The sequence below is a fragment of the Sus scrofa genome, chromosome X, assembly GCF_054392235.1.
Source record: "Sus scrofa isolate SSC_HxYL_T2T_F1_AM1 chromosome X, Sscrofa_HxYL_maternal_Yorkshire_Landrace_v2.0, whole genome shotgun sequence".
Classification (NCBI taxonomy): domain Eukaryota; kingdom Metazoa; phylum Chordata; class Mammalia; order Artiodactyla; family Suidae; genus Sus; species Sus scrofa.
In genome coordinates this window covers 133,594,322-133,602,203 of record NC_139401.1, presented here as the reverse complement: position 1 = coordinate 133,602,203, position 7,882 = coordinate 133,594,322, and the positions used below count along the sequence as shown (strand labels likewise).

Genomic DNA, 7,882 nt, shown 5'->3' with positions numbered 1-7,882 from the left:
TGTTAGAGAGAGAGGGATCAAGATGGCAGAGTAAAAGGAAGTAGAGTTCACCTATCCCCCAAAACCCCATAAAGATACATCTGCATGTGGGACAAGTCTCACAGAAAACTAACTGGAAACTGGCTGAAGAACTCCTATACAACAAAGGCTGCAAGAAAGATTCCCATGTAATCAGGTAGGATGGGAAGGAAGCCATTGTGTTGAGACCTATGCCCCATGAGAGGTGATGAAGAGGAAGAGAGAGACCACAGGGATGGATACTTGCCCTGAGGAGCCACAGACTGGGTGTCCCAGTCCTGTAGTCCTATGCAGAGGAGACAAGCCACCTCGGCTGCTTGAAGAACTGATGGGACAGATAGAAAGGCTGGAGAAGCCCAGACTCCCTTCATGAGGAGTCTTGCCACCAGACAGGGCAGAGAGTTCTTGCCTTAGTGGCTGCTACCTCCCAAAGCTCCCTAATCTGAGCTGAGTAAAAACTCCAGCCCAACTACACACCGTAGGTTGGTGTTGGATATGGGCAGACAGGTCCCAAAATAAGACCATCTAGAATGCCTAGGAGACTTGGGATCATCAGGTATGGTCCAGATGGGGTAGCAACTGCCATTGTTGATGCTTACTCAAATAGCACCACAGAAGAGCCCAGACTTAATGGCAGCCCAAACGCTTCAATTCTCACAATCATAATGCTATGATCCCAAGCCCCAGCAGTGAAAACATTTCAGCCCAACCCACTCAAAGCCACAAATTTGCAATAGATCTGAGAAGACCACAACAGGGGAAAGGATGTCACTTTGGGCTCCATTTGAGCAGAACTGCAGATGCACACACAGGCAGCACATTGGACCACTGTAATTACATGAGCCTCATATACCTCAGCATTCCTCTCCTTTGGGGCAAAGTCCCCAGTGTGGGGTGAAGGAAAAACACACACTTAAAAGGAGCAGAGCCAGCTCAAGCCTGACTCTCAGGCTTTCATTTCAGCAAGTTGGAGGCATACATCACCCCTGAAAGGGCAATGATTATCATTGAGCAGAAGTCCTACCTCATGACCTGCATAGGGTTTAGCTCCTCCAAATCCAACCACATCCCCTATCAGGTGATTGTGGCCAGCACACCCTGACTAAAGATGTGACTGACATAAACATTAAATCTAGCACTTAGCCTCTAGCTGCCACCTTGCATCCTCGTGTATGTATACCTAATCTCAGCTGGTCTGCCGAGACCCACTGAATACCAACCCTAGTCCCCAACACAGCCCCATTTCCACTCCAACAAGATGAAAGAAACTATGATGAACCGGGAGAAAGTCGCCAAACTGCAGACACAAGCGTACAAAATTGGTGGGAAAGGAACTGCTCACAGAAAGAAGGTGGTTCATAGAATAGCCACAGCACATGACAAAAAACTTCAGTTCTCTTTAAAGAAGTTAGGGGTAAACAATATCTCTGGTATTGAAGCGGCAAATACATTCACAAACCAAGGGACGGTGATCTACTTTAACAACACTAAAGTGCAGTCATCTTTGGCAGCAAACACTTTCACCATTACAGGCCATGCTGAGACAAAGCAGCTGACAGAAATGCTGCCCAGCTTCTTAAAACAGCTTGGCACAGACAATCTGACCAGTTTAAGGAGACTGGCTGAAGCTCTGCCCAACCTGTGGATGGAAAAGCCCCACCTGCTACTGGAGAGGATAATGATGAAGTTCCAGATCTTGAGGAGAATTTTGCTGAGGTTTCCAAGAATGAAGCAAACTGAACTGCGTCAACTTCTAAAGAAGTTAAAACTTGAAGCAGTAACTTGGAGCTGCTATTTTATATTATGGCTGCTTTTTAAAATTTTGTTGATGGATCTGATAAAATCTAGATCTCTAATATTTTTAAGCCCAAGGCCCTGGACACTGCAACTCTTTTCAGTTTTTGCTTATACACAATTCATTCTTTGTAGCTAATTAAGCTGAAGAAACCTGGGAATAAAGTTTGGAACAAAGAAAAATAACCCAGCACTTAGACCAAAGACACTGGGCACATGCAGTCTATATAGGGACATTCGCATATAAAAATATCCTTTTAAGACCAAAATAGATAACTCTTTTTTTATTATTTTAAATTTTTTTCCCGCTGTACAGCATGGGGACCAAGTTACTCTTACATATATACATTTTTTCCCACTCTTTGTTCTGTTGCAATATAAGTAAAAATAGATAACTCTTTCACCTAGATTTATAAATACAGAAAAAGTTAAGTAAAATAAAAAGGCAGAGGAACTACTCTCAACTGAAAGAACAAGAGAAAACCACTGGAAAAAAATAATGAAACAAAGATAATCAGTCTACTAGACAACAAATTCAAAGTATTAGTAATAAAAATGCTAACTTAATTAAGAAATGCAATTGATTTAAGTATAGATCATTTTAATGAGAAACTAGAAACTAAAGAAGACCCAATCAAAAATAGAAAATTCTATTTCTGACATAAAAAAGCACTCTAGAAGCAATTAATAGCAGATTAAATGACACAGAAGAAAAAATAATTGATCTGGAAGGTAGAATAATGGAAATCACTCAATCAGAACAGCAGACAGAAAAACAAACAGAAAAGAAAGCCTCATGCAAGATCTATGGAATAATATAAAATGTGCCAGTATTCACACTATAGGGATTTCAGAGAGGGAGAGAGAGAAGGGTATTGAAAATGTATTTGAAGATGTTATGGTTGAAATTTTCCCAAATCTAAGGAAGGAAACAGATATCCAGGTACAGGAAGGACAGAGGGTCCCAAATGATATGAACCTAAACAGACCACACCAAGACATATCATAACTAAAATGGAAAAGTAACCTTAAAGCGGTTCCCTTGTATGTTATTTGTTGCTTTTCCTTTGTGGCTTTTAATAATTTTTCTTTGTATTTAACCTTTGTCAGTCTCATTAATATGTGTCTTTTTTTTTTTTTGTCTTTTTGCTATTTTTTGGGCTGCTCCTGTGGCATATGAAGGTTCCCAGGCTAGGGGTCGAATCGGAGCTGCAGCCACTGGCCTTCGCCAGAGCCACAGCAATGCAGGATCCCAGCCGCGTCTGCAACCTACACCACAGCTCACGGCAATGCCGGATCGTTAACCCACTGAGCAAGGGCAGGGACCAAACCCGCAACCTCATGGTTCCTAGTCAGATTCGTTAACCACTGCGCCACGACAGGAACTCCATTAATTTGTGTCTTGATGTGTTCCTATTTGGGACCTACTATATGGCACAGGGTAATCTACTCAATACTGGGTAATAACCTGTATGGGAAAAGAATCTAAAAACAAATGGATATATGTATATGTATAATAGATTTACTTTCCTGGACACCTGAAACTAACACAACTTTCTAAGCCAACAATACTCCATAAAATTTATTTTAAAAAATAAATAAAATTTTAACAAAAAGCAATGCAAGTACTAAAAAGTAAAAATAGAGAGATAATTTTAAAGACAGCAAGGGAAAATCAGAGTCATATACAAGGTAATCCAGTAAGGCTATCAGCTGATTTCTCCACAGAAACTTTGCAGGCCAGAAGGGAGTTGCATGATATATTCAGAGTCCATAAGGGAAAAACCTGCAACCTAGGATACTCTGTCCAGGAATATTATCATTTAGAATAGAAGGACAGATAAAGAATTTCTCATATAAGCAAAAATTAAAAGAATTCAGAAATACTAAAAGAAATGTTGAAAGGTCTTATTTATTTTTTATTTTATTTTATAATTTTTATTATGATTGATTTACAATGTTATGTCAATTTCTGTTGTACAGCAAAGTGACCCAGTCATACATATATATACATTCTTTTTCTCACATCATCCTCCATTATATTCCATTACAAGTGATTAGATATATAGTTCCCTGTGCTATACAGCAGGATCTCATTTCCTGTCCACTCCAAATGCAATAGTTTTCATCTAACCCCAGATTCCCAATCCATACCACTCCGTCCTTCTCCCCCCAGCAAACACGAGTCTGTCCTCCATGTCCATGATCTGTTTCTGTTTTGTAGATAGAACATTTGTGACATATTTTAGACTCCACATATAAGTGATATCATATGGTATTTGTCTTTCTCTTTCTGACTTACTTCACTTAGTATGAGAGTCTCTAGTTCCATCCATATTGCTGCAAATGGAATTATTTTGTCCTTTTTTATGGCTGAGTAGTATCCCATTGTATATACATACCACATTTTCCTAATCCATTCATCTGCTGATAAGCATTTGGGTTGTTTCCATGTCTTCGCTATTGTGAATAGTGCTGTGATGAACATGTATGTGCATGCATTTTTTTCAATGAAATTTTTGTCTGGATATATGCCCAGGAGTGGGATTGCTGGGTCATATGGTAGTTCTATATTTAGTGTTCTGATGTATTTCCATAATGTTTTCCATACTGGTTGTACCAACTTACATTCCCACCAACAGTGTAGGAGGGTTCCCTTTTCTCCACACCCTCTCCAGCATTTGTTTTTTGTTGACTTGTTAATGATGGCCACTCTAATTGGGGTGAGGTGGTTACCTCAATGTAGTTTTGATTTGCATTTGTATAATAATTAGTGATGTTAAGCATTTTTTCATGTGCCTGCTGTCTATTGGTATGTCTTCTTTGGAGAAATGTCTATTCAGGTCTTCTGACCATTTTTCAATTTGGTTGTTTGTTTTTTGTTGTTGTTGAGTTATATGAATTGTTTGTATATTTTGGAGATTAAACCTCTGTTATTTGAGTCATTTGCAAAAATTTTCTCCTAATCTGAGGTTCGTCTTTTTGTTTTTTAATGTTTTCCTTTGCTGTGCAGAAGCCTTTGAATTGAATGAGGTCCCATTGGTTTATTTGTGTCTTTATTGCCTTTATTCTAGGAGGTGGATCAAACAATATGTTGCTGTGATTTATGTAAAAGAGCATTCTGCCTATGTTTTCCTCTAGGATTTTTATAGTAACTAGCCTACATTTAGGTCTTTAATCCATTTTGAGTTTATTTTTGCGTATGGTGTTATAAAATGTTCTAATTTCATTCTCTTACATGCAGTTCTCCAGTATTCCAAGCATGATTTATTGAAGAGACTATCTTTCCTCCAGTGTATGTTCTTGCCTCCTTTGTCATAGATTAATTGCCCATGGGTGTTTGGGTTTATTTCTGGGCTTTCTATCCTGTTCCATTGATCTATCTTTCTGTTTTTGTACCAGTACCATACCATCTTGATGACTGTAGCTTTGTACTAGAGTCTGGAGTAATCTAGCCTGGTTTGTCCAGTTCCATTTTTTTTTTCTTTTAAATATTGCTTTGGCTATCAAGGTCGTTTGTGTTTCCATACAAACTTTAAAATATTTTGTTCTAGTTCTATAAAGAATATCATTGGTAATTTGATAGGGATTGCACTGAATCTGTAGATTGCCTTAGGTAGTGTTGTCCTTCTGATTCTACTCATTCTTCCAATGCAAGAGCGTGGTATATTTTCCCATCCATTTGTGTCTTCTTTGATTTCTTTCATTAGTGTCTTATAGTTTTCAGAGTACAGGTCATTTGCCTCTTTAGGTAGGCTTATTCCTAGGTATTTTATTCTTTTTGATGCAATGGTAAATGAGATTATTTCCCTACGGAAAAGAAGTGGTATTCCTGGCGTGGCTCAGAAGTAATGAACCTGACTAATATCCATGAGTAGGCAGGCTCAATCCCTGGCCTTGCTCAGTGGGTTAAGGATCTGGTTTTGCCATGAGTTGTGGTGCAGGTTGCAGATGTGGCTCAAATCCCACATTGCTATAGCTGCTGGCCATGGCTCCAATTCGACCCCTAGCCTGGGAATTTCCATATGCCACAGATGTGGCCCTAAAAAGCAAACAATGACAATAACAAAAAAGGACAACAAGCACGGATGTATAGGGAAAGAAAAATTCCAATAGGAAATGTTAATGTATAGTAAATATTGAAGATCACTTAAGCTCACAGGATGATTAAAAAACAAAATAAAAAAACCTGAAAAGTAACTATAGCTACAAAAAACTGTAAAGGGATAAGCATGAAGATACAAATATGACATCAAAAATACAAAATACAGGAGGAAGGGAATAAAATGTAGATATTTTAGAATGTATTTGAATTTAAACAATTACCAGTTTAAAGCAAGGAGATATAATTATGTGTCAACATACATGAACCTAATGGTAACCACAATCAAAAGCCAGCAGATACACAAAAGCAAAAAAAAAAAAATGAAAGAAAGTAACTCAAGCATACTACAAAAGAAAAAATCAATCCCAAACAGAAGAAACAAAAAGAAGAATTAACAAAGAAGAACTAAAAAAAAAAAAACCCTTGGAAAACAAACAATAAAATGGCAATAATTAAATTCCAGTAGACTATATTATCCAATCAAAAGGTACAGGAGAGTTTATCAGCAAAAAAAGAGAAAACTTCAATATGCTGTCTACAAGAGACTCACTTAAGGGTGAAAGACATACATAGACTGACACATGATCACACAAAGCCCAAAGTCAGCAGAAGGAGGGGACTAATAAAAACCAGACAGGAAAACAATATAATAAAAAAGACAATAGAAAAGAGACAAATAGAAACAAAGGGCTGGTTTTTTAAAAAGGTAAATAAAATTGATCAATCTTTAGCCAGGCTCACCAAGAAGAAAAGAGAGAGGACACAAACAAAATAAGAAATGAAAGATACATGTAGTGACTGATATCACAGAGGTACAAAATTCATAAGATAATACCCTGAATAGTTATATACCAACAAATTGGAGGACCTAAAGGAAATAGAAAAGTTGCTATCTCAAATGATTCCAAAAAATTAAAGGGGAGAGAACACTCCCAAATTCATCCTACAAGGCCACCATTACCCTGATATCAAAACCAGATAAAGACCCAGTACAAAATAAGAAAATTATAGGCCAATATCTTTGATGAATATAGATGCAAAAATCATTGACAAAATATTATCAAATTGAATCTAAAAATACATAAAAAGGATCATACACCATGATGAAAATGGATTTATTCCAGGGTCATGAGGATGGTTCAACATACAAAAAACAATTAATATTACAAACCAACTAAATTACAAAAGACAAAAATTACATAATAATCTCATTAGACGCAAAAAAAAAGCATTTGACAAAATTCAATATCCATTCATGATAAAAACTCTCACCAAAGTGGGTATAGTGGGAATATATCTCAACAAAATAAAAGCCATTTACAACAAACCCACAGCCAACATAATATGTGATAGTGGAAAGATAAAAGCCTTACTGCTAAATTAGGAAAAAGACAATGATGCCCACTCTCACCACTTCTTTTTAACATAGTATTGGAAGTCCTAGTCACAACAATCAGAGGAGAAAAGGAAATAAAAATTATCTAAATTGGAAGGGAAGTGGTGAAACTATCACTATTTGCAGATGACATGATACTCTTTATAGAGAACCCTCAAGTCTTCACCCCACAACTATTACACTAATAAATGAATTCAGCAAGGTTGCAGGATGCAAGACTAATATACAGAAATATGTTGTATTTCTACACATTAATAATGAAATATCAAAAGAAAAAATTTAAAAATAATTCTGTTTAAAATCACATCAAAAATTAATAAAATACCTTGGAATACCTTGGAATAAGGAGGTGAAATGCATGTACTCTGAAATCTATAAAACATTGATGAGAAAAATTGAAGATGATTCAAAGAAATAGATAACCTGTGCTCTTGGATTGAAAGAATTAACATTATTAAAGGGGACATACTACCCAAAGCAATCTACAGATTTAATTCAATCTCTATCAAAATACCTAGGCTATTTTTCACAGAATTAGAACAAATAATTCTAATATTTATATAGAACCG

General features: G+C 36.8%; 1 pseudogene; it reads left to right on the top strand.

The window, feature by feature from the left end:
* The first annotated feature begins 1,276 nt into the window (after window positions 1–1,276).
* Window positions 1,277–1,758, top strand: LOC110257655 (transcription factor BTF3 pseudogene; annotated as a pseudogene).
* The last annotated feature ends 6,124 nt before the right edge of the window (window positions 1,759–7,882 follow it).